This window comes from Vulpes lagopus, chromosome 2 (genome assembly GCF_018345385.1).
Source record: "Vulpes lagopus strain Blue_001 chromosome 2, ASM1834538v1, whole genome shotgun sequence".
In the NCBI taxonomy this organism is placed as follows: Eukaryota; Metazoa; Chordata; class Mammalia; order Carnivora; family Canidae; genus Vulpes; species Vulpes lagopus.
The window spans coordinates 97,245,134-97,259,446 of record NC_054825.1 but is presented as its reverse complement, the minus strand read 5'-3'; the positions used below and the strand labels follow the sequence as shown (position 1 = coordinate 97,259,446).

The following is a 14,313-nucleotide window of genomic DNA, read 5'->3' as shown; positions in this document are numbered from 1 at the left end:
TCTGGCAGAAAGAGCCTCTCTTCTCCCAGTTTGTACTCCTAGTCTGACATACCCTCAGATTAAAATATCACCTTTCACATGAAGATTTCCCTCTGTATCCCTTTATCCCTCACTGAGTCAGACACTCCCTCCTATAGATTCCTTAAGGGTTTTACGGTTTAACACCACTGCTGCATTTGTTACAGAATAGCATACTAGTTTGTATACACGTCTGTTGAAGGCAAGAACTGTATCTTATTAATCTTTCCATTTCACCTAGCAAGGTACCTAACACATGGCAGAAACTCAAAACTAACTCAAAACTACTGGATAAATGAATTAGGTTGACTAATAAATAATGTAGTGACGAGATACTGTGGAAGAATGAGTCAGGCGATATTCCTTGGGTTAGCCAATGTTTTCCACAAGTATATCATAGAAGGCATCTGAAACAAACTCTGTGGAGTTTCTTTCTATTCTTTTGATTGCCTGATAACCTATAAAAATTGAGGTACTAATCCTATAGCTTGGTTTGGCTAAGATCATCCATTCAATTTTCCCATGAACCAACTACCTTCCCCAAAAGAGTACTTCTTGTTCCGCTTTCAGACATACAGGAATGGCTTTGAACACTGATCCTATAATTTCATGCCATTGGTCATGAGGGGAAAATCTCCTGAAGAGAATGAGGGTGTCTTACGTGGGCCAACCAATCACTTTACCTACAAAAACCCTGAAAAACAAAACAACCTCAAAAAGGAAAGAAAGACAAGTCAGCAAGCTCAACCCTTCATGTCAATACATTTTCCTATGTAAAAAAGCAGAATCCTCCATGTGGAAATGGAAGCTTATTTTTCCATTTTCTTAGAAAATCATCATAAAGTGGCAAACAGTACCTTAGTCAAGTACCATTCAGATAAATGCTAGTTCCAAGGAAAAGAGCAAGTTACTCTCAATGCAAATACACAGTACCTGTATTTCCACCAACTTTTGTTTGACAATGGTATCTTAGATTATCTCCTTGGGTACCTTTTCTCTTCAATTCTACCAACTACTTAACTGTGATGCCTACATATATCTACTTCAGTTCCAAAGAGTAAACATCCATGTTTATCAGGTCACTAATTGCCTTTTAAAAGTTAGCCAAGTAGCTGTACAATATGCTCAATGTATTAAAATGGGACATACACTGTGCTTTGAATTCCCTTCAAAAAGCAAGTGTTTTTTTGGCCCAATTGCTATCTTCTCTATAACTATTTTCTAGGGATGACTTCGCACCAATAAAAACCTATGATCAGAAAATGCTAGCATAAAAGACAGGACAGGACAGCCCACATATCTATCTTTATACCACAGATGTGAATGTAATGAATGTTTAAAGGGAAGATTCTTCAATTTAAATTCTTATGCAACTGATTTGCTACATATAAGATGAGCTCTCTTGCAAAGGGCAAAAAAGCAAAATTAATTTGCTGACCTAATTACTGGCATCAAGTGACCCATCTGAAAGGTTCTAAAAACATGTTATGTTTTCCAAATAATGGTATTTGAGGAAAACAAAAATGGAACTTGTGTGTATATAAATAATCCTATACACTACATACGGACTTGCTGAAAGAAAAATTATTTAGGTATAGAAACAATACTGAAAAAAATATATACTTCACAATCCTCTCTGCAATAATGTTACTAATGATTAATGGCTAGATTTCCATTCTTTGTATTTCTGGCTTTATTTTACAGACTGCACAAAAACTGCACATGTGTAAGACTAAAGTGTATCTACTACCTCTAGGGTTAGAGATTTCATATACATACTACAAAATGTTCTAAACATACTTGTTAAAGTGCAGGCATTTATTTATTTATTTATTCATTCATTCATTCATTCATTCATTCTGTTTAAACAGTAACTACAGCAATTATATTTTAGTAATAAGTTATTTGTATTACTTAGAATACCAAGGATACTTCTGTAGTTTACTTACTGGGCAATCAATAAACAGATGGTATTTATTAATATGGTTAAGATATTATTTATGCAGATAGCACTTAATACTAATTGGCAGAGCAAAATACAACAATCACATTAGTTCACTCAATAGATTAAAATAAAAAAATTTTCAGGAAAAAAAAAATCAAAACAAAAATTCAGTTAATCCAGTAATAAACATCAAGAAACTTAGCACTATATCCCTACAGACACAGAAGAGTATTATTGAAGTAACTAAAAAAAATTAACTAGGAATTTAAAACAGAAAAGATACAAAGATCATTTTATATAAATTAGCACAAGTTTAATGGTATTATATCTAACCTCATATTTAAGGTGTTTTCAAATATGATCCATGCCAATTTTCTAATGCTTTTCATTAGAAAGAACTTAATAATGAGTGTGGACTACTTTCAAATTGAAAATGTAAGCTTCTTCACAGGAAAGGGTAAGGAAAATACAAAGAAGTTAGACATTTATTTTGTGATTAAAAAATAACGGCGATGTTCTGTTTATTTCATCCTTGTTCTAAAGAGTAACAATAAATTAAACAGTAGGTAAATTACTTCCTTTTCACTCTATTTGTTGAGGAAAAATAAAGTGAATAAGTACTCTGAAAGAAAAAATCTAACAAAGCAAAATTCTGAATGCAAAACTACTTCTAACGATTCAAGCTATATGTCTAATGTAACTACAAGAATTTGCCTTGTTCTATTTGAAAGATTAATACTTTAAAAAATTAAACTTAACTAAATAGAAGGTACTCAATATGAAGCTGACATAAGAAAGTTACAGAGAAGAAAAGCTGCCTTGAAAAGTACAGGATTACATAGAGTATATTTTGCAGTTTGTTTATTTATGCTTACACCAGGTTCCATGTTGCTACAATACTAAGTAACAAAAAAATACAGATAATGTAGTTAAAACTACCATTCAAGATAGCTATTAGATACATATTTGTCTAAAGTAAACTGCTAGGCTCAAAGAGTTTGAGCCATTCATACAAGGGCACATACTTACAGATATATGTTTATACATACAACCCAGAGGTTGACTAGAGGCTCATCTGACTTTAAAGCCCAGGACTTTTCTTAGACCTCACTGAACCTCGCCATGGTAAAATTAAGTTATTTAGTTACAGAAGAGTATATTATTGAAGTAACTAAAATTACTTTGACAAGGTGACAAGTTAAGAGAGACCAACTCAAAATCAAAGTAATACTTTCTTCAGTTGCTGACAATTAAAACTAGGTAAACTCCCCTCAACTCCTCTCTCTCCAGTTCATAACAGAATTACTGTTTTTGTTGATTTGTCTGACTAAGCAAAACTTGCCTGGTGTGAGAACCATGTTCTGCAAGGTCAAGTTACCAATTTCAAGTTTTCTTTTGTATTGGCAAGTATTTTCTCTCATTGATAGGGAATGTAAAATCATCCCAGTGAATCGCCATTGGGTCTATACTGATCAAACAGGCAGTATCTTTGGCCTGGCTAGCTGGCAAAATGACAAGAAGCAAATCTGCGATGTGCTCAGTTTTGCTGACACCAAAAAGGGCCAAATTTTTTTCCCCCTTAATATAAATGTTGAGAAAAACTTTAAGCTAAAAAAGTAACTATTATTTAATAATTCAGATTAGAAGTACGAGGGGATAGGTAGAATTTGGTAATCAAAAGGACTCTTCCACACATTTTTTGGGGGAAGGGGCAATAATTTGCTGTCATTCTCCCAGAACCTATCTTCTGCACCAGCCAAACAAGCAAGTTAAATAGTCAGAATTACCCTCTAGAAATGTTCAAGACTACTGATGGGTAGCACTCATCTCTGTAATGTATCTAGGAATGTGGCATTGCTTTGACTTACTGTTTTGGCAAGACTGAGTGGGGGGGAGTGGTTGCAGGCATCACAGACTTTGATGGATTAATTCTTTTGAATAATTTATTAGTAAATTATTATGAACCAGTATTCACATATTTCCACCAAAATCTTTGTTAAATTCTACATTACTCTTATTTCTCTCCTGTTTCTCTCTCTGTAGAACCTTCCCAACCTCTATTATTTGGCTTCTGTGACTTATAGTAGGTCAGACGGTTTTTGTTTTTTTAAGGGAAACAAGAATGCCATTTTCTTTAAGAACACAGTCAAAATACTACAGATTCTTACAATGCCCTCATCTATGTTCTACATGTTTGTGGATAAATTGAGACTTGCTTTCTGAAACCACTCAAACTGACACTTTGTAGGAGTATCCCTTTTTAGTGGTAGGTTACAGTTCAAAACAAGCAAACAAAAACCCACAAGAATATAGAAATACTCAATTGTATATATTTCTATCTCATTTCTAAAACAGTATTGTAACATACCATATTTGAATAAAACAATTTGCTCCTATATACCTTTTTTTTTAAGCTTTTTTTTTTCTTTATTTATTTATGATAGTCACACACAGAGAGAGAGAGAGGCAGAGACACAGGCAGAAGGAGAAGCAGGCTCCATGCACCGGGAGCCCGATGTGGGATTCGATCCCGGGTCTCCAGGATCGCACCCTGGGCCAAAGGCAGGCGCCAAACCATTGCGCTACCCAGGGATCCCGCTCCTATATACCTTTGAAGAACATTTTTTTAAAGCCAAGAAATAGTTTGTATAAATGACTAAATGCCTTAGAACTTGAGGAAATCTTAGGTTTTAAGAAAGCTAAAATTACTATTCATTAGGCAGAGGATAACTTGCCACAAAACAGGAAAAAGTTGATGTTAAGACATAAACATACGAAAAATGATTACTGTTAAAGTAGGGTGGAGTGGGATGTTTCTTCTGTGAAAACACCAATATTCCCCACATCATAAGAATGTAAAAACGTGACTATGCCATTTAATTTAAAGCCAGTATAAATCTAGTTTCACTGAAAGTGCCTTAAAGAGAAAGATAAACTTGTCTTTTAATTTTATGAATTTATAATTATGCATAAATTATTTTTTCTATTCTTCTTATAAACACTGCTATTTACTTTTTCACTTGACTGTCAACAACTTCATAGGAATAGGTTAGTAAGTGCCAATCTAGCTGCAAATAATTGATTTCTTCCTTTCAGTTTCTATATTTTTCCAAATTGTTGGCTAGATTTAAAAAAATAGCATTTGGAAGACTTTGCCTAACACCTTAGTCTATACTTAAACTAGAGATTCAAAGACTTAAGTCCAGTAGTCACTTTTCAAACTCAGAAGTGGCTTACCACCAAAATGAGTTGTGATACACAGAAAAACTACGAACCATTCAACATTTAACACACAATATTTCTTGAGCTCTTAAGCAGAGGCCAGCCACTGACAATATGGTGAAGTCAAGACTGAAATGAAAATAAGCTCAGTCTGTCCCTGAGAAGCTCAGTTAGTGATCTTCCAGAATAAAAATGAAAAACAAAACAAAAACAAAACAAAACCCTGCAATTTGATTGGCTATTCCACTTTCCCCTCAAAAAAAAAAAAAAAAAAAAAACCCACCAAATCTGCACTCTTTTCTTTTATCTTTGTAAAAGTTTTCCTTAATACTTTGTGAATTCTTTGGATTACCTCTTCACACAATAAAGGAGTCATAAATCATGAAAAAGGTGAACATTTATCAAATACTTAAAATATGCCAGGCTGTACTAACTGTTTCATTAGGTATTTGTATAAGTTGAAATCTTCCACAGTATTTGTATCTGTCAAAATGCTCAGATCCAGCTCATCAACCTAAGTGATAAGGACTGTCACAATATTCTGTCACCAGAAAAACACTGTAGGTTTACACCCAATATCACATTGACTAGACAACTGTACCAATTTCCCAGATAGTACTATAAGTTACAGGTGCATTTTAATTAACCTTATGCTATCAGACAAGAAAGATTTGGTTCAAATGAAATATATACTTAACAATGCCCCACAGTGTTATGAAAGCTTCTTGGAAGGGTCACCATATGAGAGCTTTTTGGAAGGGTCACTGATTTCAACTGCCTATTTGACAGAACTTTCCAATAAACAGTAAACAAAAATGTTACAACTTACTGAACTCCTTCTACATATCAGATAATTGACACATAATGTGTAAACAAAAATGTTACAATTTACTGAACTCCTTCTACATATCAGATAATTGACACAAAATGTGTAATTTATAATTGTAATCCTCTCCAAATCACAGAGCTAGTCAGTGACAAAACCAGGATAGCAGTCTCCAGATTTTCTATTGAGCAATGAAGCAGTTTTCTGAAGTACTAACAAAAGGAAACTGCCATCAATGGAAACTGTAACTCGAAAGTACAAACATAATTGTGTTCACAAGTTATAAAGTATATTCAAGAAAAAATTTATGTATAATGTAACTTGTTTTTGAAATCAAGGATAATATTGATAATATAGTTCTAAAAACAGCAAGTAAACAATGTCCATTCTACAACCAACTTTCCTATTTTTCTCCACAGTACTTTTTCATCCCAGACATACATTTTACTCATTTGTCTTTCACTACTAAAATGTAAACTATATAAGAACAGAAATTTTGTCTGTTAGTCACTGCTGCCATCTCCAACACCTCAAAGGTCCCTGGCACATAGTAAGTGCTCAATAAATATTTGTGAGGTGAATGAAAGCTTGGCCTCCAGTAGGCATTTAGTAAATATAAGGGTTTTTCTCCCCTTACTATGAAAGAAACACTAAAAAGATATTGTTATTAAAAGTCAAAAAAATTTCTTCGTTCCCTTGATAACCAAATTTTGAATTGGAACAGATGATTAGAAATGCAATAAATTTATTAAAGTTTTACATAAAAATGTTAAGCAAATCAAAAAGACATTCAGCAATTTATCAAACATCAAGAGATGGGGGATATATATAAATTATATTTTGAACAAATACACTTTTAAGTGCCTAAACTTTAATTGATTTTCATAGGTATGTTTTATTGATATTAGTATCTATGATTTTAGTTTGTGGCAATTCTGACTTGGATCTCCTGAAATAACAATTACCAGCTGACACTTTTTTTTACTGTGCTTTGAACAGTAGCTCATTCCTTTTCTGAGGATTAAGAAATTAGAAACTAAGCATATTTGGTAAAATGAGTCAATAAAAAAATCAGTGAAAGTCTAAATGAAATGCTTCACTTTAATGCCAGAAGGCCAGTAGTATTACTTGGTACTAAACATTGTGTTTTGAGGGATGGAAATATTTAGAAAACAAAGAAAAAGAAAGCCATTCTTAACCTATGACTCTTATCAAGATCACAGGTTGGTGGAAGTACAATAGTAGCTACCTACCCCTTGGAGTACTTCCTTGGGTTTTTTTAGCTTTCTGATTAAGCTAGTGTCCTTGATTTTATAGGACCAGAATCATAAGAAATGAAATGTTAAACTACTGTAAGTGTTTTCTCAATAGGAGCCAGGGGTAAATAATATGAACGTACATACATTTAAATTTCACTTAATTTCAATGTCTCCCAAATCCTTACCATTTTGATACAGAGGGTTTAAAATAAGATGACATACATATGGTCAGAGTCTATCAAAAGATTCAGAGCAAATCTCCTTGGTACAGTTCAACATGATCATTTTCCTAGCCACCTCTATACACATCTACGTTATTTCCAGCTACTTAAAATTGTTCATCTAATAATCCCTTACCTTCTCCTAATTACTATTTTGCCCAATCTCCACATTTGCCTCTGTAATTACCTTGTAACTCTTCTATTACAGACAGTCCCAATCTCAGATGGATCAAATAAAGATGACATAAGTAAAACAAAGGAAAGTGCTACTACTATTCTCCTCTGGGTCATGGGAGCCTGGCCAGGTAGAGACATAATAGAATTGAAGCCTTTCTGAATTACAGTTTAATTTATGAATTTTACATATTGGAAAGATTATCAGATACTTTTTTCCAAAAGATCTATAAAAGACCAAAATTCTCTCAAAGTATGTTGATGATTGTTAAAAATAAATAAACTTTTAGTCTTAATTGTTTTATGTATCTTAAAAAATGTTTAGAAAATTCAGACATCCCTCAAGGAATTTTTAGCATAAACTGTAGTTTCATGTGAATGGTCTATATTACACCTATTTTTCAAGATGCAGTATGTTCAGAAACATAATGTGTACATTTCATCCTGAATAGTATTTTGAAAAAAGAATTTTCCTTACAGAGAAAATGACAGAATAAATTTTTATTTGTCAAAAAACAGACTAATCATGTTAAGATAGTTATCCATGTTATTAATACTAATGAGGAAATACCCATTAACATAATTGGGGATCTGGGTGGTGTCCAGTTAATCTGCAGAGTTTAAGAACCTCATCCATGTAATAATTGTATGCAAATCTTAAAACAATGCGTAGTTGAAGGCAAGTATTCCTTTCTACTAAAAAGAGGACCAAATATAGATGTTATTTCAATCAAACAGGATTGCTTTAGGTCAAAATATATTTTTCAGGAAACCAGTTATCATTTGAGACTCCTATCATTTACTCACTTCTTAATGAGTTACAAAAACACAGGCTCTACTATTGGACAGTTCATTAAAGAGGGGTGAATGGTTGCAGTTCACCAGTATCCTTTGAGAATACCTTCTAACTCAGAAAGTTATTCCATGCACCCAAGAGAAAAAAATGAAATAATGGAGTATATTCAGTGAGTGACTTACTCATTTAATTAACGCATTCAACTTTCAGTTGATCCTTTAAATATTTAAATCATAAGACCCTATATTAGAAACTGATTAAATTAAAAGGAAAAAAAAAAAACCCAACAGAAGTTCTGAATCACTGGAATTTTTGCTCTATTTCCTGTTAACACACTGAGGGTACCATCATTCAATGTATTTGTTCCATACACATTTTTAAATGTTTCAGGATCCCTTTTAAACTAACTTGGCCTTACTTTAATTTGCAGCTCATTTAACTGACAATTCCTTCCATTCTTTCTAATTTAAGTGCTCAGCCAAAACATACAATAAGATGAAAAGCATGTCTTCCTTTATTAGAAAATGCAATGGTTTCAAAACTAAAGTTTCAAACTGCAGGGTTTATTAAAACCAATCACAATTTCACTGTCACACACACAGACACAAGGTGCCAGTACTCTGCTACTGTACGAAGAAAAGTGTGGCAACCAGTTAAGAGTGTAAAAACTGAAAGCAAAAATTCTGTTCCATGCCCACCAAAACTCCCAGCCAAATCTGATATTGCATAATGAGCAACCTTTTCTTGAGTGAGCTAAAGCACAGACCAGTTCCTTTTATAAAAAGTCAATCAACCTGCCCCTAAAATCTGACACTTTGCAAAGTTACCTAAAACAGACAAAATGGATGCAAAATTATACCGCCTCACTGTTGCCTCCAATACGACCTTAGCGTTCAAGAACTTTCCAGTGGATAAAGGGCCCTGGAAAACAGCCTCGCACTGGGGACCTGCATTTCATGAACTACTGAGAAACCCCCCATGAAGCTGCCGCTCTCCTGGAAACTCCTCTTATCAGAAGCATTTGAAGAATTTCTCCACGACAATTAAGCGGACTCGAAGAATGGAAACCTAACATCTCAAATATATACTATATATGGAATGAAACGTGGCCAAACACATAAATACAAACTCGCACGGTCTCGGAAACTTTGGTATACAGACAGCTCTGCCCCAGCCATCCGACAGCATCAGCAGCAGAAAGATACACCTGTCACCTGGTCGGCAACACCCGCACCCTTTCTCAGCCTCCCTGCTGCAACCGCAGTCTCGGGGCTGGAGGTCGAGCGGGCACACCACGGGGATGACCCCGTGAAACCACGGGGCCACTCAGTCACAGCGGGGCTCGCTCCCCCACTGCAAGGAGGCTGCAGAAAACCAGCGCTGCAACGAGAACCGAGCTCTCCCCGGATCCCCGCACAACTCGTTCGGTCTCTTCCCCGACACCCTCGCTAAGTCATCTTTATCCGAACCAAGGCTCCCCCAAAAAGGAGTTTTGCTTCCCCCACCCCCATCTCACACACGCCGGAGGGGCGGGCCGGGGGCGCCGGTGCAGGCAGGGGCCCTCCCCACCCCCCGGCACCCTCCCCTACCCGGGGCTCTCCCCGGCTCCCGACTCCAATGAATGCCCCCTCCCCTCCCCCTCCCCACTGACTCCCGGGAGCCCAGGCCCGGCCCGAGGCTCCCCACCCCCACCCGGTCGGGAGGACTTGGGGGGCCTCCCACTCCGCCTCGCCACTGGGGGAGGAGGGAGGCGGAGGGAGGAAGGCTGCGAGCTAGACGCGGGCGCCCCGCTAGGGCCCTGCGAGTCGGCAGAGCCCCTTCCAGACGAAGGGGGGTGCGGGGAGCTGGGGGGAGAGCCGGGACCGGGGATCCCGCCGAGGCCCGGCAGAGCTGTCCGTTTACCCTTCGCCGCCGCCGCTTCCCCCTCCTCCTCCTCGGCCGCCGCCGCCGCCGCCTCTCCCACTAGGGCAGCCGTCTCCACCGTCGCCGCCGCCGCCGCCTCCGCCACCACGGCCGCCGCCAGCGCCGCCGCCGCCGCCGATTCCACCCGGCAGGGGGGACACCTCAGCCCTCCCTCCCTCCCCGCTCAGCCCCTCCGATCGGCCGCCGCCGCCAACTCCCTCCGGCCGCCGCCGCCGCCGCCGCCGCCGCTCGTGGCTGAGGGGGAGGGGAGGAGAGGGGGTCGGGCTGGGTCGCCCCGCCGGCGGCCGCTGCAGATCAAAAACGCTGGCTGGGTGGCGTCGCCGCGCCCCGCTCCTCGACTCCGGCTCGCTCGGCCTCCCTACCTCCCTCTGCCCCCACCCCCCTCGCGCTCGCCTGCCCTCCCCCCACCCCCCCAGCTCTCGCTCGCTCTCGCCGCGGCTCCGCCAGCCCAGTGCGAATCAAAATACGGCCACACAATATGGCGGCGCGGCGCCGGCAAACACCGCGAGATCTGCGGCCGCTGCTGAGGCGGCGGCTGTGACGAGGCCTCCCCCAGCCGGCCGGCGGCGGCGGCGGCGCGGGGATGCTCTTTCTCCGCCCTGCACCCCTCCCCCGACGCTCGCAGACTCCACGCCCGCCTCGCGAGGGCCGGAGGGGGAAGCTGCTCGCCGCCGCCGCCGGGGCAGTGCGAGAGGGGCCGCGCTCGCAGTCGCGGGGAGGCGGGCAGAGCCCGCGAGCCTACATTTTTAAATGCCGACCTCCCGTGCCGTGCAGAGCCGCGCGTGTGCGTGTGCGTGTGCGTGTGCGTGTTCGTGCGTCCGTGCGTGCGGAGAAAGTGCGAGTCCTCCGCCCCGCGGCGGCCGAGAGGCGAGAGCTGCAGCTCCCCCTGCGCGGCCCGTCCGGAAGCGGCCAGCGGGACCGGCCCGGGGTCTGCGGCGCCCTCGCGGGGGCGGGGGGGGCGCCGGGGGCAGCAGGTGGGCCCGCGGCGGAGGCGGCGGAGGCGGCGGAGGGCCCGCGACACACCCCCTCGGAGGCCGCCGGCTGACGGCGGGACCCGGCCGCGGCGCGTGCGGCGGGAGCCCGGGCAGCCCCGGCTGCGGCAGCCCCGGCACCCCCCGGCAGCCCCGGCAGCCCCGGCGCTCCCACCTTCCAGACCTGAGACGCCTCGGACTCCTGAGGTTAGGGTTAGAGCGCTCGGGAGAAAACTCTCGATGCTGCAGGGGTTTTGTCGTTTCGATTTTATTTTAATTGCACGTTCCTAGAAAGTCCTAGAAGCAGAGCCAAAGACACTTCAACTTGGGGGGAGCAGGGGAGACTTGTTTCTATCTTCTTAAAGAAATATTTGTTTAATTTTCCCTAGGAGAGAGAGAGAGAAAAACAACAACAACAACGTGTTTAACACTCAGACATTTCTCACAATGTAAAATATTTATTTAAAGATTCTAGTGCTTTCGTGGTGTCCAAAACACTACGGCATTTTTCTGTCCCTGTCCAAGATGTCCATATCCCTGCCAGTTTCTTCCTTGAAATGATTCTTACTTATTCCCCCAGAAAAATCCTGAAGGACCATTTTATTTTTGTTTCCAGAATGAGCGCTATGGCTATAATGACTTTTATATATATATATTTTAAGAATTACAGGTTTCTATACAGTTAAAGAGCTTTTCTCAGTTCCTTTTTCCTCATTCATCATTTAAAAATACCTGTAATCTTCGAATAAAGGACCATTTCAAAAAAACCTTCATTGTAAGAGCCGAGAAAGTACTTGTTACTTACAATATCAATTTGAATATTTTCTCTCCCATTGATATCATTAAGAGATGTAGAAATAGGGTTAAAAAAAATGGATATGCTATAGTTTTATTCTCTGGTGAGTAATAAGAAATCACCAAACCTTGATACTTTGAGTAGTCCTTGCCTGAAGAATTATTTCCATACCCAATGTTACAATAATTGAATCAATGCGTTTGGAGAAATTGGATCTATTACTAAGCAAATTTCCCCCTCGTCTTTGAAATCAGTAAAAAGCACGACCAACAATTGGTTTTGAAATGGTAAAATTGTGAATTTTATACAAAGGTATTTTAGAAACGTATTTAATGACACAGATATTTTAATAGAAACAATGCTTTATAAACTTAGGAGTATGATAGGTGCGAACATACATTGAAGTGCTTTAACTTGGACCTACTTATGAGGGAGCGTCAGACAAACCCATAAAGAAGAAATTCTTATAGAATAACTGGCCTGTTTTCTTAAAACACTGTCAATGTCATTAAAAAAAAAAAAAAAGCTGCAGAATAAATGAAACTAGAGAAGCACGACAATTGAATGCAAAATGTGACCCTGAACTGGATCCTTTCCTGGAGGAGAAAATTGCAATAAAGGACATTATTGGGAGGTGGCTGAGGGGTTGAGCGTCTGCCTTTAGCTCAGGGTGTGATCCGGGGTTCCGGGATTGGGTCCCTGCATCCCGCATCCTGTGAGGAGCCTGCTTCTCCCTCTCCCTATGTCTCTGCCTTCTCTCTGTGTCTCTCATGAATAAATAAAACCTTTTTAAGAAAAAAGGAGGACATTATTGGGGATAATTGGTGCAGTTGGAATATGGACTGCAGAATAGATAAAACTACTGTATCAATGTTAAATTTCCTGAGTATATGTCCAAGAATATCCTTATTCATAAGAAAACACAGTGAAATATCAAAGGTAAATGGACATTATTATGGACTGTTCTCCCAAATGGTTCAGAAAAAATAAATCACACATGCACAAACACACACATGCACACATACACATTTCTCATGTGTCCATACACATATACATTGATAAAATATAGAAATTATTGTATCTAGGTTATTTTTATTAAAGAGTTTTATTTCTACTGAGGTTGGAATATGATGAGAAAGGGGTTCCCTTGTAAAACGAGGGGTTCAAAATGAGCCATAGGGAAGGACTTTTAAAAAGTGAGGCTTTGAAAATACAAAAACAGTTTGACTTCTGGAAGAACGATTCAGAGGATAAGGGAAGTTTTATTTTTTGGAGTCTATAACAGAATTATAACTTATTTTTCAAAGATGGTTTAACTGTTCTGTGCTTGAAAGCGGTGTGTATTTTGTGTGTGTGTGTGTGTGTGGTAAACAAACAACATATAACATATAACAACATATAACAACAAACAAACATATAACGTAAAACTTAACCGTCTGAACCATTTTTAAGTGTGCAGTTCAATAGTGTTAAGTATATTCACATTATTGTACAACAGAACTATAAAACTTTTTCATCTTGCAACATTGAAACTCTATACCCAACTAAAAATTAATTCTCCCTTCCGCCAAATTTTGGCAACTACAGGATTATTTTTAAATTCTAAGAAATGTTTATAAATATTTTAAAAACCTGGTGAATATGGACATTTCTGTGCTGTTCTTGCAGTTTCTCACTGAATTTGAAATATATTGCGAAATTAAAGGTTTTAAAAAACAAAGAGCTTTCAACTGCAGAGTTCCTCTGCTTGATTAAGAGAGTAAAGTTGAAAGGTGAACAGGTCAATAGAAATAGGTCCTTTTACAATGGGCTAGCTAGCCATTGTTTCCCAGTAATAGGTGAGAGTTTTGTCCATTCAGCTTACCCTTCTCCCCTATTTAATCTACTTGAATTTGGAATAAAAATAGTTAGGAACCCTTCTTATATACTACATTTGGTAAATGTGTTTTCCAAATGTAATGAGCCAGTAGATATTCAGTGTCTACTAGCCACAAGGCTCTGTGGAGAAAATAAGAGAGAATAAAACATACTGTGCCTTTCCGGTACTCTCTGTGGTTATTACAGAGATAAAAAAAGATATAATCCGTGTGCTACATTTAAGAGCCTTTTAGTCTAAGATTATGCTGTCTGATACAGTGGCCACTACCTACCTATAGCTATTT

The 14,313-nt window shown here is 39.4% G+C and overlaps 1 protein-coding gene across 1 annotated transcript in view; it reads right to left on the bottom strand.

Annotated features, from left to right (window-relative positions):
* The window catches only part of TAB2 (TGF-beta activated kinase 1 (MAP3K7) binding protein 2), a 90,685-nt gene extending 80,230 nt beyond the window's left edge, over positions 1-10,455 (bottom strand). Inside the window, exon 1 of the mRNA XM_041740087.1 lies at positions 10,364-10,455. The gene's annotated coding sequence lies outside the window, so the exon portion shown is untranslated. The remainder of the gene's footprint in view (positions 1-10,363) is intronic.
* Positions 10,456-14,313: the final 3,858 nt, after the last annotated feature.